Raw genomic sequence first — 26,545 nt, forward strand, 5'->3', positions numbered from 1 at the left:
TCTTTTGGGCTCTGTAGTAATGCATTTGCATTCCCCATTAGAGTCTTGCCCAATTATTCTTATATGTTTTCCCCTAGGCTTGTGGTTTATGCTGTTTTCTCTCCCCTCGTGGAATATGTTCAGCATGTCTTCTCTCGGCTCCTCTCACAGATTCTGACCTCCCACCTTCCCCTCCCACTGTCCTAGAAGCAGCTGTCTAGACCCAGCAGCTGATGTAGAGTGTCAGCCTGATCCTTAGGCTGTTGGCTGAGCTTGAGTGGCTGACAGCTGGTTCTGTGGGTACAATGGTTGCACTCCGTACACACCGCGACAGCCTTGCCCCACCTGTCTGCTCTAGTCACCCCTTCCAGCAACCTCTGCCTCCTTAGGTCCTATCTACTCATGTCTTACAGCGCTTCAGCATGTCCTACCCAGCTGTTTGCTTGGGATTGTCTGAGGTAACAGGTGGGAGACACCTCCACCTTGGAGGAACCGCCGCCATTCACTGAGCGTCTACCCCGTTGCTCTGCTCAGACACAGGCTCCATTTAGGTAGCTGGTTGCAGGTCTGTTGAATTGAGCAGAAAACTGTTGTGTTTAGAGACGGGGCTGGTACCCTGCTTTGTGTCTGCCCACACTGCCTAGACTTGGCCTAAAAGTCACCATCCCTTCTTCTTGGTCATAGTAACATTTGACACCCGAGTCCCTGATAAGGCTGCCCTTTCTGTTGTTCAGAGATTTTTCTGTGAATGTTGGAGATACTGCTCGGTGAGTACAGCATTTGCCTCCCACACAGCGAAACCCTGTTTTTGATTCCCAGGATTATATAAACCAAGTGTGGTGCTTGTGCTTGTCATTTAGCACCCATGAGGGAGAAGCAGGAGGATTGAAATTCAAGGCCATCTTTCATCTACATACTGAGTTTGAGGCAACGCGAGACCCTGTCTCAAATATGAAATTGAAACTGGACATGGACCCTTTGTTCAAGTGAAGTCTGATCCCTGACTGCGTGGTAGTAATACATTAGAGGTCAGAGAGAAGCAAGGCACACAAGTTTTTTTTTTTCATTATTTTTGTTCTCTGATATAGGACTTCTCTACATAGTCCTGGCTAATCTAGAACAATCTAGGCTGGCCTTGAACTCACAGAAATCCTCCTTCCTCTGCCTCCTGAATGCTCGAACAGATGGCATGTGTCACCACGCCCAGCAGCATATGAGTTTATTATGTAGAGATCTGGGGACAGGCATTAGAGAAAAAGACACAGAAAAAGAGGCGTCTCAAGAGAGTCAGACTTAGATGTCACCCTTGGTTCTCGATCTTCCTGTGTGACATTGCCCAATGGACATAATTTACAGCAGGTTTAAAGATTTATTGAGGCGGGTGCCTTTATTTATTTATTTATTTATTTATTATTTTCTGAAACAGGGTTTCCTGGGGTAGCTCTGACTATCCTGGACGTCACTCTGTAGTCCAGGCTGGCCTCAGACTCATTGAGATCTGCCTGCCTTTCTTTGCAGAGCCACCACTGCCAGCAAGATTAAGTAATGTTTGAAGATTGAGTTTAATATATCCTCTCCCCTCTCTCTTTAGACAAGTTCCATGTAGCCCAGGCTGGCCTCCAATTTCATCATCCTGCTTTTTCCTCATGAATACTGGGATTACAGGCATGTTCCACACCAAGTTTATACAGTGCTGGGGAACAAACCCAGAATCTCATGCATGGTCAAAAAGCCAGGTTTAGCTAGGTCCCTTCATTAGCCCCTGTTATTTTTCTTCTCTTAAAGAATTCCATTCTTTGTACATAAAACTGTAAGGTGCCTTTTATGGAGTATATGTCTAAGTTTAAGGGCGAGAGTGGGTGCTAAAACAACACTGAAATCAGAAACATCATAGGGAAGCATCATTTATTGGCAGCCTTTATTTTTATTTATTTATTTTTTTTTTTGAGACAGGGTTTCTCTATATAGCCCTGATTGTCCTGCAACTCACTCTGTATACTAGGCTGGCTTTGAGCTCACAGTGGTCCGCCTGCCTCTGTGATGTGGGATTCTCCTCTGGAAGCTGTGAATACCATTGGTTAATAAAGAAGCTGCTTTGGGCCTATTGCAGTGCAGAATAGGGAAAGGCGGGAATTCCAAGCAGATAGAGGAGGAGAGAGTAGGCAGAGTCAAGGAGAAGCAGGAGACAGACGCCAGACAGAACCTTACTGGCAGGCCACAACCATATGGCAATACACAGATTAATAAAATGGATTAATTTAAGATATAAGAGCTAGCCAATAAGAAGCATGAGCTAATAGGCCAAGCAATGTTTTAATAATACAGTTTCTGTGTGATTATTTCAGGTCTGGGTGGCGGGGAAATGAATGAGTAGTCTCCACCAACACCTCTGCCTCCAGAGTGCTGGGATTAAAGGGCAAGTTATAACCCCTTTGGGCGTTGACCAGCCTTTCACAGGAGTTGCATATCAGATATTTACATTCATAACAGTAGCAAAATTAGAGTTATGAAGTAGCAATGAAAACAATTTTATGGTTGGGGGGGTCAACGTCACATGAGGAGCTGTAATGAAGGTCACAGCATTAGTAAGGTTGAGAACCACTGTGGTAGTGGTTCAACCTGCCAAGGGATTTGAGCACGCATTCTGCCTCCAGAGCTACAATCCAGACCCTAGACATATTTTTAATTGCAGGTCCCAGTAGATGCGGCGGCCATGCTATGGCATGTTTTAGAGTCCCTGGGTGGAGAGATACAGACAAGCATATGATAAGGAGGAACTCAGTGCTCCCGAGTCTGGCCAGAACTCATCAGCTCTATCACACTCTCAACAAGGCAGCTTCACTTTGCCTGCACAGTGACCATGACCCTGTTTGACCCTTAGCGTGTCCAGCCTCTTTACCATCTGTTCCAACATCTTGCATGTAACTGGTATGCAAGAAGCACATACATGCTTGTTTGCAACACAATGGCCCGATTAGCTTAATGTTATACATTTGGAAGGCTGTAAGGATTTCCAGCCTGCTGAGACACTGCACTGGTTTTTAATTGACCTTGAGGAAACAGAAGGTCAGACTGATCTCCTGAAAGTAGCCTGCTCTCCCTGCCCCTCACCCCCTCATGATTACGATTACAGGAAACACAGGTCGGAAGTACAGGCTAGACCCACTGTTAGTGTTGCTAGTATGAGAGAGAGCCTGTGTCCTGGGAGCCCCAACAAGCTCCAAGAGGCCAAGACGTGATTGATTAACAATGAAAGACTGAGTAAAGAAAGAATGTGTTCAGTAGGCCACATTGAAGGAGGGGAGAGGAACACGGAGGTCCAGTTTGTTCCTAAGTCCATAGTCATGGCCTTGGCACAAATTAGGTCTAAATAGAAAGTGTCCTAGCTTGCTTTCTACTGCTGTAACAACACTGTGACCCAAAGGATCCTACAGGGTAGTACATTTCATCTTACAGCTTCTTGTCCACCCTGAAGGGAAGTCAGGGCAGGACCTGGAGGTAGAAACTGAAGGCCATGGAGGAATGCTGCTTACAGGCTCATTGTTCAGGTAACACCAGCCTCCTTTCCTGCCCAGGAGTGGTATCACCCACAGCAAGCTGGATCCTCCCAACAATCATTAATGAAGAAAATGCCCCACAGACTTGCCCACAGGTCAATGTGAAAGAGGAATTTTTCTAATCAAGGTTCCCTTTACCCAGATATTTGTGTTGTTATCAAGAACTAGTCCGCATAGAAGAGCAAGAGGTTTGCCTAAGTAGGCGGCCCTGATGAAGATGCTCCAAACTGTTGCTCTGGGGAATCTCATGAACTGTCAGAACTGGGTAAAAGTTCTGGCCCGGGAAACAAGCCCCTCTTTTGTATAGCATCAGTGATTCCTGGGGAAGTTCCAGTTGCTCGGGGCCCATCGCCTCACTAGTCTGATAGCCAAAGGGTGGGTCTCTTTAGAATATCTTCTCTTCTGCCAGGAAGATTACACCATTGCCCAAAGACCAGCCAGGAGCTGGAAGAAACCAATCTCCTTCGGCAGCACTGTTGCCAGCAGGGACAGTGCTCGAGGCAAGCCAAAGGGGCCCGTTAGGGTGGGTTATTCCAGGACAGCATGGGAAGGAGCTGGACAGAGGATTAATGGCAGGATGGGGTGGAGGGGGACAGAGGATGAAGATTATAGACATTCCTTGGAGCCGCTGACTGCCTTTCCCTCCCCGCTGCTTGATTTCTCATTGATACTGAAACAATAGCTTGCTTCCTCTCTGGGTCTCTCTATTCTACTCTGGGTTCTTGAGCTGTTCCCCGCCTGCTTGAGACCGGAGTGGGGAAGGGATAGACCTGAAGCCACTGGAACAGCGCAGTGTAACATAGTGTGTGGTTGCGTGTGGGTGTGGGTATCAGAGATGTTAAGCAGGTTCTTGGTGGGGCCTTCACGGCTCTTCGCAGTTTGGGGGCTCCCAGAGGGAGCCATCCAAGTTATTAGCTGACCAGGTAGAAATGAAGATATTCTAAAGAGACACTTGTGTCTCTCGGTTTATCAGACTACTGAAGAAATGAAAATGCACCCCACCCCACCCCCAGAATCTGAGCCCCAAGATCAGGTTTGGAGCTTTCTAACTAACTTTCCTTCCTTTCTTCCTTTCTTTTCTCTTTCTTTCTTTCTTTCTTTCTTTCTTTCTTTCTTTCTTTCTTCTTTCTTTCTTTCTTTCTTTCTTTCTTTCTTTCTTTCTTTCTTCCGTCTTTTGTTTTTTAAGAAAATGTTTCTCTTTAGCTCTAGTGCCTGTCCTGGAACTCGCTCTGTAGATCAGGCTGGCCTGTGGCCTGGAACTCACAGAGATACACCCTTATCTGCCTCTTGAGTACTTGGACTAAAGATGTGCGGCAGCATCGTCCAGCTTTCCTGATTTTCTGACTCGCATGCCCAAGCCAGGACCTTCTCTCCTGGAAGTCCCGCAGGAGGAAGCTGGTGGACTTGAGAGCAGCTCTGGAGAAATGAGAAAGCACACCGTGAGACTGGTACTGCGTGGTTCACAAAGTTCTCACCATCAACAGTTTGGGAAAAGCGCTTTGAGCCCAACAACCAGAATCTTCTCCACTGGCGGCACCTCCTAGACTTAGAAACCAATTCTTGGTATACTCTTGTTTGTTGGTTTTGATGGCGTTGGTATGTTATTGTTTGGGGACCTTTCTAAATTTTAATTTAAATTTTATTTTGTCTTATTATCCAGGCTAGTCTTGAACTCATGAACTCACTACTTAGCCTCAGAAGGCCTCAAATTCTGATCCTCCTTGTAATGGTAAAGCACGACAGTTCCCTGAGGGGCGACTGTGGGCCACTGAGGGTGGTTTAGAGCAGCATCGGGCCATGAGGGGCAGCCAGTCCCACAACCTGAGGCCTCTGTGGGTCCCAGGCAGGAGGGAGTGGGTGGGTGAGAGACCCATCCCACGAGGAGCAGCAGGGGGTGAGAGACAGAGATGGATAGGCTCGCCATGCAGAGAGGGTTTGGTATAGTTTATTCAGTGGGTTATGGAGGGGAGAAGGGAAAAGAGAAAAGAGAGGCAGAGAGAGGGGGGGGAGGGGAGAAGAGAGGAGAGTCAGAAAAAAAAAGAGAGCTCAGGCTGGAAGTAAAGAGCCAAGGAAGAAAGCTCTGCTTGCCTCTGCTCATGGAGGAGGAAGTTGGCGGGGCTTGTCTCTTAAAGGAATAGGACAGACCATTACACTCCTGCCTTCACCTCTGGAAACCTGAAAGTACAGACTTGCATTGCTACATCTGGTCCTAGGCTTTTCTTTCCATAGACAGAAATGCTTTGTCTGTGGGTTATGATACAATCTCTAGACCCAAGTTTCAGGAATGTGAAACTTTAAAAACAATTATTATTTTATAAATTCTTACACGTGTCTTGCCCATATATGTCTCCAAAAGCTCCCTCCCACTCTCGCAGACACCCAACACATCCGCCTTCACGTTACCCCATATTTTGGTAGCCTATGGAGTCTGAGTAGTGCTGCCTGCTGCAGTGCTGACTGATCTCTTGGTGGATTTGCACGGGTTCATGAGTGCCTTGCTAGGTGTATCCAGAAGACAGTATTTCACAGCGCTCTACCACATGCTCCAGCTCTGACATTCTCTCTGCCCCCTATTCTGTGACATTCCCTGAGTTTTGAAGGGGTAAATAGGAAAGTCCCTTTTCAGGCTGAGCCCTGAGCAGTCACTATTCTCAACATGTTGATGAGTTGAGTCTCTGCGTTAACTGTTGCCCACTGTGAGGGGGAAGCTTCTTTGACTAGGATTGAGGGGTGTACTCACCTACGGGTATAAACATAAGTATTTATAAGGTGTTTTGAGAGCATGTCCATTTAGTAAAATAGCAATAGTAAGTTTCCCACTAGGGCCTGCGACCCCCAGAACTCTGGGCTTTTGACCAAGTTTGCAGTACCAAGCACGAATTTCCTCTTGTGAAACAATCCTCAAATCCACTGAGGAAGTGGTTGGCTATTCCTGTAATGTTCATGCCCCTACAGTGCCACTGAGCTGGCAGGTCAGGGCCCCCTCTGAGTAAGACTGCTGATGGTCTTCCTTCCTCGGCAGCCTGCCTTGGCTTTCCCTGCTGTCCGAGCTTGCCAGCAGGGAGGAGGTGGGAGGCTTCAGCTGGGGATCAGGACACCTGCCTATGCTACCCCAAACCTTACCTCTTTGGCATGTTAATTATTTCAACTGGCTATTTTGAGGAACTGAAGACACAGAGCTCTCTCTCTGAAAAGCTGCCCTTTCGTGAAGTCATCCATGCCAGGAGGACAGCAGCTCTGAGACAACTTTTACCACAGAGGTTTCTTGCTTCCTGTTTCCGCAGTGAGAGAAGTCCTCGGCAAGGTCAGCGGTCTCTCACTGAGCCCAACACCTGAGACTTTTATCTACATAACAAGACAACTACTTATTCTCCACACAGTTCTGTGTAACTGCCACCCCTACTTTGTCTCTCGCTCCAGGAAGCCTCGTGATGCTATTCCTTTCTGTAGCTCAGGAGGGTACATGGGCCACAATGCTTGCATCCTTACTCCCCCCCCCCCCCCGTATAACTCCCGTTAGTCCATAGATAATTAAAATTAATTTCCCCCACCAATCTGTTTTCTGATCAGTTTCATTTATACACAAGGCGAAGAATTTTGGAAAGTCAAGGGACACAGCAAAGCCTTGGGCAGAATTTACAGTTCTCTGAGGCATGATTAAAGAACGGTAAGGGGGCCAGGCCTGCCTAGAGTAGACAGTAATAGAGGCAAGAATCAGAGGCTGGGGACTGGAGAGATGGCTCTGTGGATCAAAGCGACTAGCTGCCCTTGCAGAGGAACCTGGTTCAGTTCCCAGCATCCACATGGTGGTTCCCAACTATGTGGAACTCCAGCTCCAGAAGATCTGATGCCCTCTTCTGGCCCCATCAGGCACTGCATGCATGCGGTTCATAAACATACCTGTAGGCAAAACCCTCATATCCATGAATTAAAAATAAAAAAGTAGGGGCTGGAGAGAAGCCTCAGTAGTAGTTAAGAGTACTAACTGGCCGGGCGGTGGTGGCTCACGCCTTTAATCCCAGCACTTGGGAGGCAGAGGCAGGTGGATCTCTGTGAGTTCGAGACCAGCCTGGTCTACAAGAGCTAGTTCCAGGATAGGCTCCAAAACCACAGAGAATCCCTGTCTCGCAAAACCAAAAAAAAAAAAAAGAGTATTAACTGCTCTTCCAGAGAATCTGGGATTTGGTTCCTAGCACCCACATGGTGGCTCACAACTGTCTGTAAAATTCCAGTCCCAGGGGATCCGATGACTTTTTCTGGCCTCCATGGGCAATCCTGTAGTTTTTTTAGACATCCTCACAGACACACAAAAACAAAACATAAATATACCTAAAATAATCAGAATAATTTTTTGTTTGGTTTGGTTTTTTTGAGACAGGGTTTCTCTGTATCTTTGGAGCATGTTCTGGAACTACCTCTTGTAGACCAGTCTGGCCTCGAACTCACAGAGATCTGCCTACCTCTGCCTCCGGAGTGCTGGGATTAAAGGCGTGTGCCACCTCCACCTGTCTGATCATACCTTTTTAAAGGAATATCCTTACAAAGCCATAAAACATTTTTTAGAGGAATTAGAAACGAAATAAGGAAGAAAGCAATCAGGAAGAGAGGTCACATTATCCATGGCCCCTGAGAGAGATAGTAGAACCCTTTGTTTTTGTTTTTGTTTTTTTGTTGTTGTTTTTGTGGTGTTTGTTTATGTTTTGGCTTTGGTGTTCCTGGTTTGAGCTGGGAGTGAAACCCGGGTCCCAAAATTTTGTCCCTGAGAGGCCTCTTACTGAGCTATACATCCTCAAATCCTGCCCTTAACTGACTTAAAGAAGAGGTGGGAACCAGGGGCCATTGAAAGTGAGGAGGGCAGATTCAATTCATGCTTTCTAAAGACCATTTGTGGGCCGGCTGATGGTGGTGCACTCCTTTAATCCCAGCACTCTGGGCCCCAGAGTCTAGAGACTGCCACTCAGGAAAAGCCTTTGACACAGAAAAGAGTTTCATAAAAATCAGCATGAAGCAGAGTTGAAGTTTATTAAAGGACATGTTTAGCAGATTGAAGAACAGGGATTAATAGAAAGGAACTCAGGGGAAAAGTGAAACATAAGTGTAGGTATGATTTTCCCAAAGGAGTACACACACACATGCACACACACGCAGCATGCACACAGACACACATACACTATTGGTGGGTTTTAAAGCTATTATATTTAAATCCTAAGAATTAAATGTGATCCCTGAAATATGCAGGGAGGATTAGAGCAGATCATAAGAAACACTAGGTCGGGATTAGCGATATTGGTCACTTGGTACAGAATGAATCCCTGGGTTTGATCCCTAGCACCACATAAACCAGGGGTGCTCCCAAAGGAGGGCACATACTGACAAGTTCCAGCTATGACTTGTTGGGTTATATTTTATTTGGTTTTGTATTTTTTTTTATTTTAAGAATTTTTTTCGGGCTGGAGAGATGGCTCAGTGGTTAAGAGCACTTGACTGCTCTCCAGTGGTCCAGATATCAATACCCACCAACCACATGGTGGCTCACAACCCTCTGGGATGGGGTCAGATTCCTTTTTCTGGTGTGCGTGAAGAGAGACTCATATACATGAAATACATAAATAAGTCTTCAGAAGAATTTCATTCTCCTCAGAAAGGTGCTGTAATTCAAGACTGAACTAAGGAGAGATAGTGGCTGTTAGGGTTGGCTTTAATGTCAACTTGCCACAAATTAAAGTGATCTAAGTTGGGAGCCTCTCCTGAAGGACATCGTGATTGCCTTAACTGATGCAGGAAGAGCCACCCTGGTGGTGGGTAGCAGCATCTGGAAGCAGTCCAGATCAAAAGGACATGGCAGAATGAAAATGATATGACTTTTGGTGGATTGACGTCCCTCTTGTCCTCAACTGATTTAATTAAATTCTTTAATTTGGGGACAGAAGAGATGGCTCAGGGGATAAGAACATTGACTGCTCTTCCAAAGGATGCAGGTTCAGCTGGGAGGTGGTGGCACATGCCTTTCATCCTAACACTAGAGAGGCAGAGGCAAATTGATTATCTGTGAGTTTGAGGCCAGCCTGGTCTACAAGAGCTAGTTCCAGGGCAGGCACCAAAGCTACAGAGTAACCCTGTTTGAAAAACTAAAAAAAAAAAAAAAAAGTAAAAAAAAATCCAAGATGCAGGTTTAATTCCCAGAACCCATGTTACAGCAAAATATATTAAAATATCAGCAGAAATAAACTTTTAGAAACAGTAAAAAAATTCTGTTTTTAATTGTTTTAAGTTTTTTTAAATTGATTTTTATTGCGTTGTACATTTTTCTCTGCTCCCCTCCCTGCCTCTCCACTACCCCAAGGTCCCCATGCTCTCAATATATTCAGGAGATCGGGTCTTTTTCTACTTCCCATATAGATTATATCTATGTAAGCCTCTAAAAAACCTTTTAATCTTTAGTTTTGTTATAGTAATCTGATTGGTTCTGTTCGCCATGAAGTGTTTTCGCAAAGTTTAAAGCTGTGGGAATATAGTCGCTTGTATGTAGATAAAAGTCTCATGAAAGGGCTCAGTTGAGAGACTGCTCACTTGCCTAGGACTTCTCTCCTGGGTATTGCATGGCGCTTGGTAGTGGAACGACCCACAGCAGCAGACACAGTAAAGAGGACCTTGCTGAGGGTGCCTTCCTTGATCCCATCTCCTCCTCTGGTTTCTTGGGTCTGTGATGTAGCTGTAGGGGCTCAGCTGTCACTGTCCTCACCATCCGCATATGCACCCAGCTGACTGAAGGAGGAGGCCTCGAGTGTCTGGGGTGAAAGACTGGCTGAGCCTCCGTTGGCTTCCACCTTCAGCTTCTTTGGCACCACCAATCCGGCCAGCTGTGTCCTGCTGCCCACTGCCTCTGCCTTCCTCTTGGCCTTCGGTGCCTCGTCCCGGATGGCTGTGAGGTTGGGTTGTGCTGCTGAGCGTGGTCAGGAAGGCAAAGCTTCATCTTCTGAGTCGGGATCCTCCAGAAGCCTGTGCTGGCAGTGGCGAGCCTCCTCCAGCAAGGCCACAGTCTCAAGCTCATCTTCCTCCTCCTGCTGCTGTCGCTGCTGTTCCTGCGACAGGCGGTGCTGCGGCAGCATGGCCTCAAAGTCCACGTGTGCCTGCCGCTGGTTCAGGCCCTTCAGCTCCTGCAGGTTTTCCAGCACCTCCATCTCCAGCTTCGAGTCTTTGGTGTGGTTCTCTAGGACCTTCATGGGGTTGTTCAGCTCCTCATCCTCGCGCTCCTTCTGCACACGCTTTTCCTCCTCCTCCAGGAGCTTCTCGGCCTGGAAGCTGCTTGTGGCTCCATGCTCCACGGTGTAGTCCGTGTTCTCAGGGTCTGTCTTGAAGGTGATCTCGACCAAGCAGCGCGTGCACTTGATGTAGAAGCAGAAGAGAGGCAGGCCACGGTAGGCCTGGTTCTGGACGGTTTCCTTGCGCGAATTAAACTTCTTCCCCTTTGGTTATGTATTGTCCACACGTCTTGCACCTCATGTTGAAGGGGGCAGTGTCGAACCACGTACTGCCGGTCCTTGGGTCGTTTCAGTTTTGGGATCTTTGACGGGTCGAAGTCAGGTGGGGAGTATTTGTTTAGAACTTTCCGTTCTGACATATTAGCTTCAGGAACAAAGCAACACTGAACTTTTTTTTTTTCTTTTTCGAGACAGGGTTTCTTTGTGGTTTTGGAGCCTGACCTGGAACTAGCTCTTGTAGACCAGGCTGGTCTCGAACTCACAGAGATCCGCCTGCCTCTACCTCCCGAGTGCTGGGATTAAAGGCATGCGCCACCACCGCCGGGCTAGCACTGAACTTTTGATTCACTTGAATGTTCAAAATGGGCATCTATACCAGTGTCAAAATGAGGGTGGGAGAGGAAGGCAGGGTAGGCAAGGAGAAGAAATTCCCATCTACTGGTAATAAAGCTCCAGGTTCATCCCATCATGGATTTCATAATCTCCCAGAGACACGTGGTCCTTAAAAATCGTGTACCATTTTTTCAGGACTATCTTCGTCCACCGGGTGCCAGTTTGGGCCGCTATGAGTTTTTTCAAGTCCCGGACGGCGTCATCAGTGTTACATTTGACGCGGACTTTCTTCCCCAGACGGTCATTGCAAACCACCTCAATCATCATCGTGGCTGGACCTCTAACCCCTCGAATTACAGACGACACAACTCCTAGTTCGAATGCCAAGCCCTGAGTAGCAGTGTTCTTCGGTCCCCTTGGAATTTATTAGGACAGGCGCCTCAGTTTTCTTGACGTCACTTCCTGGGCTGGCTTACTGACGCATTCACAGGCTTTAGCGTTCTCATTGGCTGTGGTATCTGACTCTTCAACCTCCAATAGTACTTTCCAGGAATAGTAAAACCTAGGCTGCTGGTGGGAGCTTGAACAGTTTTTACAGACAGTTCTCCAAAAGGAAATTTTGGAGAAAAAGCTAGTTTCTCAAGGTCTATGTAGTATGCCAAACACCTGTTGGCAATGTCTCTGCCGAAGCAGCTGAAATAAGATCTTGTATTCTAGCATTACTAATGTTTCCTGATGAGTCAATTAATTTATATACTGATATTATTTACTTGTCTTAAATGATTGCTGCTTTAGAAACTGCTCCTATATTTCTCTTGTGTCCCGATAATACAACAACAATTATGCTGTCTACAATATTTATTATGGTCCAGGCGGGATCCTATTTTTGTGAGTCATATGAGAGGTCATACTCAATTACCTGGACCTCTGACCGAGGGTAATCAACTCGCAGATGCATATACCCGAATATTATTTCCAGCTCCCCCAAAAAGGCTTCTAAACTCCATAAAAAATATCACTGAAATGCTCGTTCTTTGCAGCACCATACTGGTCACTCCAGAGCCACTGCCTTACAAATGATCTCCCAATGTTCTGCCTGTGCTCCTTTTCATAACACAGCCATGGCTGGAGTTAATCCTCGTGGTCTTAGACCGAATGACATTTGGCAGACAGATGTTACCCACCTACCCTCAGCTGGAAAGCAGAAATACGTGCATGTTACAGTTGATTCTTGCTCTAAAGTAGTTTTTGCTTCGCTGTGTAGTGGACAGAAAATGAAGGATGTGATAGGTCAGTGCCTGCTGGCCTTTGCTTATATGGGCTTACCTAAAGTTATTAAAACAGATAATCGTCCTGCATAGACTAGTGGAAAATTTCAAACCTATTGTGTAAGTATTGATATTAAACATATTACAGGTATTCCATATACCCCTACTAGACAAGCTATAGTAGAAAGAATGCATATGGTCCTAAAACAGTATTGCATGAAAAATAAATAGAGGGAGTATATTCTCTCTCCCAATACACAATTGGCTTCTATTTTATTTATTTTAAATTTTTTAAATGTGGATCGTGAGGGTCACTTGGCCATGGAAAGACATTGGAATAAAAGTTCTCATTCCTTCGGATGGGTACGATGGAAAGACCTTCTTACAGGACAACGGAAGGAGCCCACGCCCCTGTTGGCTAGGGTGAGAGGAACTGTTTGTGTTCTTCCTCTAGGAACAGACAAGCCCATTTGGGTACCAGAGCAATATGTTCGGGCTGTGGAAAAGGATGGGAACTGATCTTGTGATGAGGCTGAGAATGTGGATAACTGAATCCACAATAAGCTTGAGAAGGCTTGGGAAAGAATCAAGTAAAGCGTGTTTTCTTGGGAGCAGCAATATCTCAGGTCGGCTCTGCTTGCTAAAGGCAAGCATGTGTTCCTCTCATATAAGTCAGGCTTCCTGACTCAGCTTTAGCTGCAAATGTCTGCAGCTCTTTTAAGAGATGCTGCCTCAAAAAACTTAAATGGTGTTGATGAAAAGCTAAATGCATGCTTTTCGGTTTTTAGCCACAGCAGGAAAAAAGCTGCCCCATTTGAAAATCCTGGCTTTCTGGACTGTCCTGCCAGGGCAAACTGTGACACTTTTTTCAGGCAGGAAGCCAGCCAGACTGAATGTGGTCTGTTAGCAGAATGCTGCAGCTTGCTTGCCAGCAGGGACCTTGAAACACCATAGAGTTGTGACAATAAAAATAGCTACAGCCAGTACCTCTGCCATGAGGCTGGGAAGCTAAGGAATGGGCTGGATCCAGCAGTCAAAGTCACAGCTGTAATCCTCTCCAAAAAGATTCATGTAGTCAGAAAGAGAGAAATACAGTAAAGAGAGAGTCAAAGATGAAGAAAACCTCTAAATGGCTTACAGTGTGTTAAAAATATATATGCAGGCTAAAGGTTAAAGTTCTTAAAAGTAAAGAGGAGAGAAAGAGAGTAGTTGGGTGTGGTGGTACACACCTTTAATCCCAACACTTGGGAGGCAGAGGTAGATTGACCTCTGTGACTTCAAGGTATGGTAGCTCAAACCTTTAATCCCAATGCCTGGGAGGCAGAGACTGATGGATCTCTGAGTTCAAGGTGTGGTAGCTCACACCTTTAATCCTAGTACTGGGGAGGCAGAGACAGTTGGATCTACAGAGTTATTCACACCTTTAATCCTAGCACTGGAGAAGCAAGGACAGCCTAGTCTACATAGTTATTCCAGGACAAAGATGTATAGAGAATTTAGAGGTTAAAATAAAGCTGCATATAGATGGAAAATACACAGAGAATCTTGATACTGTATGCTATTATGCTCTTTTTGTATTGTTTCAATGCATATTTGAATACTTTTTTAAAAATGATTTATTTTATGGGTATTGGTGTCAGATCATATTGGAACTGGAGCTACAGACAATTGTAAACTATCACATGGGTGCTGGGAATTGAACCCTGGTGCTTTGGATCTCTCCAGCCCTATTAATTTTGTTTATGGGGCAGCAGGAATGTGCTATAGTGCTTGTGTTATGCCAGCACAACTATTTAGGTCCATTATAAGAAAAATGTTCCCATCTGGGCATGGTAGCAAATGTCTTTAATACCAGCACTTGGGAGGCAGTGGCAGGCAAATCTCTGTGATTTTATGGCTCACTGGTCTACAGAGTGAGTTTCAGGACAGCCAAAGCTACACAGAGAAGCCCTGTCTTGAAAAACCACACACACACATATGCACAAATTCCTATTTACTGGTTGTTTACACTGTTCGGTTTTCTTTTTCCCCATAAATAAGGCTGGCCTCGATCTCAGAGATCCAGCTTCCTCTGCCTCACAAATGCTGGGATTAAAGACATTACCACCACGGCCCGGCTGGTGCATATTCTTCATTAATGATTGACTTGGCAGGGCCCAGCCCATGGCAGGCAGGGTTGGTGCCATCCCTGGTCAGGTGGTCCTCCGTGGTATAAGAAATCAGGTTGAGCAAGCCATGGGAACAAGCCAGTAAGCAGCACTCCTCTGGGGCCTGTTTCAACCCCGGCCTTCAGGTTCTGGCCTTGAATTCTTGCCAGGACTTCCTTCAGTGATGGACTGTGACTTAGAACTGTAAGTTAGAGTAAGCCTTTTCCTCCCAACGTTTCTTTTGGTGTTCATCACAACAATAAGAACCTAGGAAAGACAGGAGGGCAGAGCAGAGCTTGTGGGACTTGGTTCTCCTGCTCAGTTCCTCAGGCTTGGAGGCAATGAACTTTAAGTGAGGATGACCTTGAACTCTTGATTCTCCTGCCTCTACCGCCCAAATTATGGGGTTATAAACATTACACTGCCTCTACCCCCAAATTCTCGGGTTATAAACATTACACTGCCTCTACCCCCCAAATTCTCGGGTTATAAACATTACATCGCCATACCCAGATCTTCATAACACATTTTTATGACCAGCTTACTCAGACCCAGAAAGAAAAGAAAACACAAGTCACTGTTTGGTACTTGGCTAGAACTGTTCAACTATTTTCTTGTGGCTTTAATGTGGCGGTGTTTTTTTCCTCTTGTAATTTTAATTTGAAAAAAAAAATGCCTTGTACCTCTTGATGAATCTGGAGAACAGCAAATCTCTTTGTATCCCTTCTAAAGTGGCACTCCTGACCGTTCCCGGGCACACTCTCCAGGTTTCTAAGAGCCCTCTTTTTGGCTCTGTAGTAATGCATTTGCATTCCCCATTAGAGTCTTGCCCAATCATTCTTATATGTTTTCCCCTAGGGCTTGTGGTTTATGCTGTTTTCTCTCCCCTCATGGAATATGTTCAGCATGTCTACTCTCGGCTCCTCTCACAGATTCTGACCTCCCACTTTTTCCTCCCACTGTCCTAGAAGCAGCTGTCTAGACCCAGCAGCTGACGTAGAGTGTCAGCCTGATCCTTAGGCTGTTGGCTGAGCTTGAGTGGCTGACAGCTGACTCTGTGGGCACAATGGTTGCACTCTGTACACACAGCCCTGGGCCTCACCCTTCTGATCCCAGCAACTTTTCCCAGTGACAGCCTTGCCTTACCTGTTGGCTCTAATCACCCCTTCTTCCGCCTCCTTAGGTCCTATCTACTCATGTCTTATAGCACTTCAGCATGTCCTGCCCAGCTGGCTGCTGTGGGCTTGGGACTGTCTGAGGTTACCGATGAGAGACACCTTCACCTTGGAGGAACCGCCATTCACTTCGCATCTACCCAGTTGCTCTGCTCAGACACCGGCTCCATTTAGGTAACTGGTTGCAGATCTATCAATCCGAGCAGAAAACTGTTGTGTTTAGAGAAGGGGCTAGTACCCTGCCTTGTGTCTGCCCACACTGCCTAGATTTGGCCTAAAAGTCACCATCTCTTTTTCTTGCTCATAGTAACATTTGACACCCGAGTCCCTGATAAGGCTGCCCTGGCTGTTGTTCAGAGCTTTTGCTGTGAAGGTTGGAGATACTGCTCGGTGAGTACAGCATTTGCCTCTCATGCAGCAAAACCCTGTGTTTGATTCCCAGGATCATATAAACCAAGTGTGGTGCTCATGCTTGTCATTCAGCACCCGGGAGGGAGAAGTAGAAGGACTGGAAATTCAATGCCATCATTCATCTACATACTGAGTTTGAGGCAACATGAGACCCTGTCTCAAAAGTGAAATTGAAACTGGACATGTCCCCCCATCCATCCCCACCCCATTCAACTGCAGTCTGATCCCTGACTGCACAGTAGGAATAGGTCAGAGTGAAGCAAAGAACGCAAGTTTGTTTCTTCATTATTTTTTTTTTTTGTCTCCTACGTGACAGGCGGGGATACTCACCACTATACTAACGAGGATATTTTTCTTCTTTGGTATAGGACGTTTCTACATAGGCCTGGCTGTCATTGAACACACTGTGTAAGCCAGGCTGGCCTTGAACTCACAGTAATCCTCCTGCCTCTGCCTCCCAAATGCTGGAATAATTAGTGTGTGTCACCATGCCCAGCAGGATATGAGTTTATTAAGTAGAGATTTAGAGACAGTCATCAAGAGAAAAAGACACAGAAAAAGGAATCTTTACCCAAGATATGGGTGGAGGCATCTGAAGAGAGAGAGTCATACATAGATGTCACCGATGGTTCTCGAGCTTTCTGTGTGACATTGCTCAGTGGACATAATTTACAGCAGGTTTAAAGATTGATTGAGGGGGTGTATTTATTTATTTATTATTTTCTGAAACAGGGTTTCCTGGTGTAGCCCTCACTATCCTGGACGTCACTCTGTAGGCTAGGCTGGCCTCAAACTCTCAGAGATCTGCTGCCTTTGCAGTGCCACCACTGCGAGCAAGATTAACTAATGTTAGAAGACTGAATTTAATCTATCCTCTCCCCTCTCTCTTCAACAAGTCCCAAGTAGCCCAGGCTGGCCTCCAATTTGACCATCATGCTTTTTCCTCATGAATACTGGGATTACAGGCATGTTCCATATCAAGGTTATACAGTCCTAGGGTACAAACCCAGAATCTCATGCATGGTCAAAAAGCCAGGTTTAGCTGGGTCCCAGCACTAGTCCCTGCTTATTTTTCTTTTCTTAAAGAATTCCCTTCTTTTCCCATAAAACTGTAAAGTGCCTTTTACGGAGTATATGTCTAAGTTTAAGGACGAGAAGGGGTGCTAAAACAACACTGAAATCAGAAACATCATAGGGAAGCATCATTTATTTGCAGCCTTTATTTTTATTTATTTATTTTGTTTTTTGAGACAGGGTTTCTCTGTGTAGCTCTGGTTGTCCTGCAACTCACTTTGTAGACCAGGCTGGCATTGAGCTCACAGTGATCTGCCGGCCTCTGTAATGTGGGATTCTCCTCTGGAAGCTGTGAATACCACTGGTTAATAAAGAAGCTGCTTTTGGCCTCAGACATCTGGGACATCTGTTCCTACTAGAGATTTCTCAGGTGGTCTTCATTATTCAAACTAGATTTTTCTTAACTCAAAATGAGTCCACAGCCTCTCATTTTCTTTGGAAACAAAAGCAAAATCTCTTCTCCAAAGTAAAATACATTTTGACTTCAGTTTTGAAGCCAAGGTATTTTCAAAATACCTATCTTGGGTTAGTTCAGCAGGATTTATAAGCAAAAGTCTTTTAGCAGATTGCTCCTTCCTCAGCATTCCAACAATTCAAAGAGAGCATAATAGCATACAGTATCAAGATTCTATGTGTCTTTTCCAAATATATGTGGCTTTATTTTAACTTTTATTTCTTTTAATTTTACTTTTACTTTTTGAGAAAGGTTCTCTGTATATCTTTGTCCTGGAATAACTCTGTAGACCAGGCTGTCCTTGAACTCACAGAGATCCACTGGTCTCTGCCTCCCCAGTGCAAGGATTAAAGGTGTGTGCTACCACACCTTAAATTCACAGAGATCAAACTCCCAGGCTTTGGGATTAAAAGCTGCATGCTACCACACCTTGAAGTCACAGAGGTCAATCTACCTCTGCCTCCCAAGTGTTGGGATTAAAGGTGTGTACCACCACACCCAACTACTCTCTTTCTTTCTTTTTTACTTTTAAGAACTTTAACCTTTAGCCTGCATATATTTTTAACACACTGTAAACCATTTAGAGGTTTACTTCATTTTTGAATCACTCTTTACACTATATCTCTCTTTCTGACCACGTGAGTCTTAGGGGAGGATTAAAGCCATGACTTTGACAGCTGGATCCAGCCCATTGCTTAGCTTCCCAGACTCATGGCAGAGGTATTGGCTGCCAATACTATTCGTGGTTGAAGAGTCAGATACCACAGCCAATGAGAACGCTAAAGCCTGTGAATGCGTCAGTAAGCCAGCCCAGGAAGGGACGTCAAGAAAACTGAGGCGCCTGTCCTAATAAATTCCTAGGGGACCAAAGAACACTGCTACTCAGGGCTTGGCATTCGAACTAGGAGTTGTGTCGTCTGTAATTCGAGGGGTTAGAGGTCCTGCCACGATGATGATTGAGGTGGTTTGCAATGACCGTCTGGGGAAGAAAGTCCGCGTCAAATGTAACACCGATGACACCATCAGGGACTTGAAAAAACTCATAGCGGCCCAAACTGGCACCCGGTGGACGAAGATAGTCCTGAAAAAATGGTACACGATTTTTAAGGACCACGTGTCTCTGGGAGATTATGAAATCCATGATGGGATGAACCTGGAGCTTTATTACCAGTAGATGGGAATTCCTTCTCCTTGCCTACCCTGCCTTCCTCTCCCACCCTCATTTTGACACTGGTATAGATGCCCATTTTTTACATTCATGTGAATCAAAAGTTCAGTGCTGCTTTGTTCCTGAAGCGAATATGTCAGAACGGAAAGTTCTAAACAAATACTCCCCACCTGACTTCGACCCGTTCAAGGTCCCGAAACTGAAGCGACCCAAGGACCAGCAGTACGTGGTTCGACACTGCCCCCTTCAACATGAGGTGCAAGACGTGTGGACAATACATAACCAAAGGGGAAGAAGTTTAATGCATGCAAGGAAACCGTCCTGAACGAGGCCTACCGTGGCCTGCCTCTCTTCTGCTTCTACATCAAGTGCACGCGCTGCTTGGTCGAGATCACCTTCAAGACAGACCCTGAGAACACGGACTACACCGTGGAGCATGGAGCCACAAGCAGCTTCCAGGCCGAGAAGCTCCTGGAGGAGGAGGAAAAGCGTGTGCAGAAGGAGCGCGAGGATGAGGAGCTGAACAACCCCATGAAGGTCCTAGAGAACCACACCAAAGACTCGAAGCTGGAGATGGAGGTGCTGGAAAACCTGCAGGAGCTGAAGGGCCTGAACCAGCGGCAGGCACACGTGGACTTTGAGGCCATGCTGCCGCAGCACCGCCTGTCGCAGGAACAGCAGCGACAGCAGCAGGAGGAGGAAGATGAGCTTGAGACTGTGGCCTTGCTGGAGGAGGCTCGCCACTGCCAGCACAGGCTTCTGGAGGATCCCGACTCAGAAGATGAAGCTTTGCCTTCCTGACCACGCTCAGCAGCACAACCCAACCTCACAGCCATCCGGGACGAGGCACCGAAGGCCAAGAGGAAGGCAGAGGCAGTGGGCAGCAGGGCACAGCTATCCGGATTGGTGGTGCCAAAGAAGCTGAAGGCAGAAGCCACCGGGGGCTCAGAGCAGCTCTAAATGCCTGCTTGGGTGCCCCCGAGAGCAGGAAGACAGCCAACCTTGCATCCCAGACACTCGAGGCCTCCTCCCTGAGCCCGCTGGGTGCATATTGGGACTGCAACGACAGTGGCAGCTGAGCCCCTCCAGCGACATCACAGACCCAAGAAAACGGGACGAGATGGGATCAAGGAAGGCACCCTAAGGAAGGTCCTCTTGACCGTGTCTGCCGCCGTGGGACCTCCAATTGTCCCAACATTTTTGCTTCCCGTTTCCGCAGTGAGAGAAGTTCTGGACAAGGTCAGCGGTCTCTCACTGAGCCCGCACTCCTGAGACTTTTATCTACATGACAAGACAATCTACTTATTCTCCCTGCTCTTCTCAGTAGTTGCCGCTCCTACTTTGTCTCTAGCTCCAGGAAGCCTCGTGATGCTATTCCTTTCTGTAGCTCAGGATGGTACATGGGCCACAATGCTTGCATCCTTACGTTTTTCCCCCGTAGAACTCCCATGAGTCTATACATAATTAAAATTGATTTCCCCTATTAATCTGTTTTCTGATCAGTTTAATTTATACACTAGGCAAAGAATTTTGGAAAGTCAAGGGACACAGCCAAGCCTTAGGCAGAATTTACAGTTCTCTGAGGCATAATTAAGGAATGGTAAGGGGGCCAGGCCTGCCTGGAGTAGACAGTAAGAGGGGCAGGAATCAAAGGCTGGGGACTGGAGAGATGGCTCCGTGGTTCAAAGCAGTTAGCTGCCCTTGCAGAGGAACCAGGTTCAATTCCCAACGTCCACATGGTAGTTCACGACCATGTGAAACTCCAGCTCCAGAAGATCTGATGCCCTCTTCTGGCCTCAATTTATTTAAAAATTATTTATTTATTATGTATACAATATTCTGTCTATATGTATGCCTGAAGAGGGCACCAGATCTCATTACAGATGGTTGTGAGCCACCATGTGGTTGCTGGGAATTGAACTCAGGACCTTTGGAGGAACATCTAGTGCTCTTAACCACTGAGCCATCTATCCAGTCCCCCTAGCCTCAATTTTTAAACCTGCTCTCAATTACGTTCACTGAGCAATGTCACACAGAAAGATCGAGAACCATGGGTGACATCTAAGTCTGACTCTCTCTCTCTTAAGACGCCTCTTTTTCTGTTTCTTTTTCTTTAGATGCCTGTCCCCAAATCTCTACATAGTAAACTCTACATGATGCTGCTGGCATGGTGACACATGCCATCTGTTCCAGCATTTGGGAGGGAGAGTCAGGAGGATTTCTGTGAGTTCAAGGCCAGCCTGGTGAATTCTAGGATAGCCAGGTCTATGTAGTGAGGTCCCATATCAGAGAACAAAAATAATGAAAAAAACAAACTTGTGTGCTTTGCTTCTCTCTAAGCTCTGACGTATTCCTACCGTGCAGTCAGGGATCAGACTACATTTGAACAAAGGGTCCATGTCCAGTTTCAATTTCATTTTTGAGACAGGGTCTCACGTTGCCTCAAACTCAGTATGTAGATGAAAGATGGCCTTGAATTTCAGTCCTCCTGCTTCTCCCTCCCGGGTGCTGAATGACAAGCATGAGCACCACACTTGGTTTATATGATCCTGGGAATCAAACACAGGGTTTTGCTGCATGGGAGACAAATGCTGTACTCACCGAGCAGTATTTCCAACCTTTACAGCAAAAGCTCTGAACAACAGCCAGGGCAGCCTTATCAGGGACTCGGGTGTCAAATGTTACTATGACCAAGAAGAAGGGATGGTGACTTTTAGGCCAAATCTAGGCAGTGTGGGCAGACACAAGGGAGAGACTAGCCCCGTCTCTAAACACAACAGTTTTCTGCGCACAGATTGATAGATCTGCAACTAGCTACCTAAATGGAGCCTGTGTCTGAGCCGAGGAACTGGGTAGATGCGAAGTGAATGGCAGTTCCTCCAAGGTGGAGGTGTCTCCCACGGGTAACCTCAGACAATCCCAAGCCCACAGCAGCCAGCTGGGCAGGACATGCTGAAGTGCTATAAGACAGGAGTAGATAGGACCTAAGGAGGCAGAGGAAGAGGTGACTAGAGCCAACAGGTGGGGCAAGGCTGTCACTGGGAACAGTTGCTGAGATGAGAAGGGGGAGGCCCAGGGCGATGTGTACAGAGTGCAATCATTGTGCCCACAGAGCCAACTGTCAGCCACTCAAGCTCAGCCAACAGCCTAAGGATCAGGCCCACACCCTATGTCAGCTGCTGGGTCTAGAAGCTGCTTCTAGGACAGTGGGAGGGGTGGTGGGAGGTCAGAATCTGTGAGAGGAGCCAAGGGAAGACATGCAGAACATATTCCATGAGGGGAGAGACAACAGCATAAACCACAAGCCCTAGGGGAAAACATATAAGAATGATTGGGCAGGACTCTAATGGGGAATGCAAATACATTACTACAGAGCCAAAAAGAGGGCTCTTAAAAACCTGGAGTGTGTGCCCGGGAACGGTCAGGAGTCCCACTTTACAAGTGATACAAGGAGATTTGCTCTCCTCCAGATTCATCTAGAGGTTCAAGGCATTTTTTTTTTCAAATTAAAATTACAAGAGGAAAAAAACACCGCCACATTAAAGCCACAAGAAAATAGTTGAACAGTTCTAGCCAAGTACCAAACAGTGACTTGTGTTTTCTTTTCTTTCTGGGTCTGAGTAAGCTGGTCATAAAAATGTGTTATGAAGATCTGGGTATGGCGGTGTAATATTTATAACCCCAGAATTTGGGGGGTAGAGGCAGGAGAATCAAGAAGAGTTCAAGGTTATCCTCACTTAAAGTTCATTGCCACCAAGCCTGAGGAACTGAGCAGGAGAACCAAGTCCCACAAGCTCTACTCTGCCCTCCTGTCTTTCCTAGGTTCTCATTGCTGTGATAAACACCAAAAGAAACGTTGGGGGAAGAAGGCTTACTCTATCTTACAGTTCTAAGTCACAGTCCACCACTGAAGGAAGTCAGGGCAAGAACTCAAGGCCAGAACCTGAAGGCAGGGGTTGAAACAGGCCCCAGAGGAGTGCTGCTTACTGGCTTGTTCCCATGGCTTGCTCAACCTGATTTCTTATACCACGGAGGACCACCTGACCAGGGATGGCACCAACCCTGCCTGCCATGGGCTGGGCCCTGCCAAGTCAATCATTAATGAAGAATATGCACCAGCCGGGCAGTGGTGGCACAGGCCTTTAATCCCAGCATTTGGGAGGCAGAGCCAGGTGGATCTCTGAGTTCGAGGCCAGCCTGGTTTAAAGGGAAAAAGAAAACCGAACAGTGTAAACAACCAGTAAATAGGAATTTGTGCATGTGTGTGTGTGTGTGTGTGGTTTTTCAAGACAGGGCTTCTCAGTGTAGCTTTGGCTGTCCTAGAAACCACTCTGTAAGCCAGCGGGCCTTAAAATCACAGAGATCTGCCTGCCTCTGCCTCCCAAGTGCTGGTTTTAAAGGCATTTGCTACCATGCCCAGCTGGGAACATTTTCTTATAATGGACCTAATACACTGGATAGATGAGGTGGCACAACACAAGCACTATAGCACGTTCCTGATGCCCCATAAGAAGAAAATTAAGTGGGCTAGAGACATGGCTCAGTGGTTATGAGCACTGGCTGCTCTTCCAAAGGACCTGGGTTCAATTCCCAGCACCCACTTGACAGTTTACAACTGGCTGTAATTCCAGTTCCAAGTGGGTTTGACAGCCTCACACATACTCATACGCACGTAGAACACCAATATCCATAAAATAAATCATTTTTTAAAAAGTATTCATGTTATTCTTTCGGTCCCTGCCCTAGCCACGCCCACTCCTTTTAACTTCTGACCTCCACCGGCCATTGCTCTCTTCCTGCTTTTCTCTCCCTGTGTACACATGGGGCTTTGCCTCTCCTCCTCTCTCTCCCTCCTCTTTCTCCCCTCCCTCCTCTTCCTCTCTCTCTCTCTCTCTCTCTTTCTCTCTCTCTCTCTCTCTCTCTCTCCCCCCTCTCTCCCCCTTTCTTAATAAATGTTTATGGCTATTCCCTGTGTTTATATGTCTGTTACTGCCATCACCGCCAGCGAGGCTCGTGCCCTCCCGCTGGTGGGAAGCTGTAGCTGCTTTTTCTCATGGCGCGCCAGCCCGCTCAGGGATATTTTTTAAGAAGAACAATTCATATATGCATTGTCCAGGCAGTGGTGGTGCAAGCCTTGAATCCCAGCACTTGGGAGGCAGAAGCATGCTGATCTCTGTGAGTTCCAGGCCCGACTGGTCTACGGAGCAAGTTCCAGGACAGCCAGAGCTACATAAAGAAACCCTCTCTCAAAAAACAAACAAAAGAAAACGACTGTCCCTCAAGATTGTTTATGTCATTACTGTTCTCAGGTACCCAGTGGCCTTTATCATTTTCCCCTCAGTGACGTGTTTTCTTCTTCGACCGATTAAGAAGCTGAGGTTCACTGAGTTTAGAGAGCACCTTGGTGACTGAAGCTGTTGGAAGCAAGACAGATGTAGTACAGAGGTTTGTACATCAACCTAGGAGGACCCTAGGGACATGCAGAACTATGACGCCATTCATTTCCCTAGGCTCCAGACTCATTCCGTATTCATGGGCACAGGCTCCTAATGCCAGCGAAGCGCAAACATCCATAAAATGCCTGCTCTCAATACACAGTCAGGATGGGGGACACACGGGAAACAGGAAGTTACTGTAAGGGGAGAGCAGATGAAGATGGTACCTGCAGATGGTCAGAGAAGGGAGGGCGGAGCACAGAAACTGAGATGGAAAGGAGGTGTGGTCAGAGTAGGAGGCGGGCCTCAGAGAGGGTCTCCAGGAAGAAGTGGGTGGGGCAAAGCCTTGGGAGCAGAGGGTGGGTGACTAGGAGGTAAACAAAAGGTTCGTTCCCTTGTCTGATGGGGGGGGGGGGAGTCTGTGACGACAGAGACAGAATCTGAACAAAGACAGGAAGCCAAGTAGTGAACAAACTAAATCCAAGAAGTACCTAATGTATTCAAAACCTGGGTCAAAAGCAAAGCTGGAGGAAGTCTTGGACATCCCTCCGGGGAGGTGGCACTAACAAAAAGAAGTACCCAGGGGCCCTTGGGGGAGGTGGCAGGCGGACTCAGATACTGAGAGGAGACTCTGAGGTCCCGGGAGGCCCAGAATCTTGAAGGCCAGGCTGGGAGAGGTGTCAAGGAGAGGCGAAGAAGCTGCTGTGGGTGGGACGAGCCAGGTGGGGAAACTCCCACATTGTGGCCTTCCGTGGGAGGCAGAGTCAGCACACTGAGAGAGGAGAGTGAGCTGCAGACCCTGCAGAGGCCCGAGAAGTAAATATATGCACAGAAGCACCCAGAAGATCAGAACAGGAAGTGGATTCCGTGGGAGGCAGAATTAAAGGCAGCTTTCTGTGTTACTGAAAATTGCTAGCTGGTTTTTGTTTCCTGTAGGATTGGGGAATCGGAACCCTGTGTAAATCAGACATGCACTCCATCCTCTGATTATAGTGTTCAAGTCCTGAAATCACAAGGGCACGAGACACAACAGGCCAAATGTCACAAGGAAGAGAAAGGAACTGGGAGGGCTTTGTGGTAGGTTCCTGGGAGAGCACAGATCTACCAGAGGGAGGGAGCGAAGTCGATGCTACAGACAAAAACAACCTAGCGGAAAGACAGTGTCAAAAGGAAAGACATGCAACCCTTGTGGCTAACAAACATCTAATTTTCCTAAAACGGAAATAGTTCATAAGGGCTGGGGCTCAGCCAGTCGGTAGGTCAGGTGGTGAAGTGCTTGCTGCCAACCACGTGGGGGGGGGGGGTGAGCCTAGCCCTCAAATAAAACAGTCAGGGGCCTGGAGAGGTGACTGGGCTGGAGAGATGGTTCTGTGGTTAAGAGCATTGGCTGTTCTTCCAGTGGTCCTGAGTTCAATTTCCAGCAACCACGTGGTGACTCACAACCATCTGTAATGAGATCTGGTGCCCTCTCCTGGTGTGCAGGCAGAACACTGTATACATAGCAAATAAATAAATACATTCTACATGGTGTGCATACATCTCACCCATAAAGAGTTGTTGTTTTAAAAACATCTGGGGAGATGGAGACACTTTGTGTTGTTTATTTCCTAGACTCGTTCATACTGGGTTCCTGGGTTAGATGGAGTAATACATTGTTGTATGATGTTTTACTCTTCTTATTCTTTTGGGGGCCCACCACCCAGCTCCCAGATAAATCACACATTCTTAGTTAGGAATGTCTGGCCTTAGCTTGGCTTGTTTCTTGCCAGCTTTTCTTAGTTTAAATTATCCCAACTACCTTTTGCCTCTGGGCTTTTCTCTTTCTCTATTTCTGGATCTCTTTCTTTGCTTCTTTCTCTGTGGCTGTGTAGCTGGGTGGCTGGCCCTGTACCTTCCTCTCCTTGCTCTCTTGTTTTCTTTGCATGTTCTCCTCCCAGAGGTCTCTTTTATTTATTCTCTCTGCCTGCCAGCCCCGCCTATCTTTGCTTCTACCTTGCTATTGGCCTTTCAGCTCTTTATTAGACCATCCAGGTGTTTGAGACAGGCACAGTAACACAGCTTCA

General features: G+C 46.7%; 4 pseudogenes; 2 read left to right on the forward strand and 2 right to left on the reverse strand.

Annotated features, from left to right (window-relative positions):
- Positions 1-10,258: 10,258 nt before the first annotated feature.
- On the reverse strand, positions 10,259-11,157 carry LOC142853747 (splicing factor YJU2 pseudogene; annotated as a pseudogene).
- A 266-nt stretch (positions 11,158-11,423) lies between these two features.
- LOC142853748 (ubiquitin-like protein 5 pseudogene) lies at positions 11,424-11,753 on the reverse strand (annotated as a pseudogene).
- Positions 11,754-18,828: 7,075 nt separating this feature from the next.
- On the forward strand, positions 18,829-19,092 carry LOC142853749 (ubiquitin-like protein 5 pseudogene; annotated as a pseudogene).
- An 88-nt stretch (positions 19,093-19,180) lies between these two features.
- LOC142853751 (splicing factor YJU2 pseudogene) lies at positions 19,181-20,126 on the forward strand (annotated as a pseudogene).
- Positions 20,127-26,545: the final 6,419 nt, after the last annotated feature.

The sequence above is a fragment of the Microtus pennsylvanicus genome, chromosome 7, assembly GCF_037038515.1.
Source record: "Microtus pennsylvanicus isolate mMicPen1 chromosome 7, mMicPen1.hap1, whole genome shotgun sequence".
Classification (NCBI taxonomy): Eukaryota; Metazoa; Chordata; class Mammalia; order Rodentia; family Cricetidae; genus Microtus; species Microtus pennsylvanicus.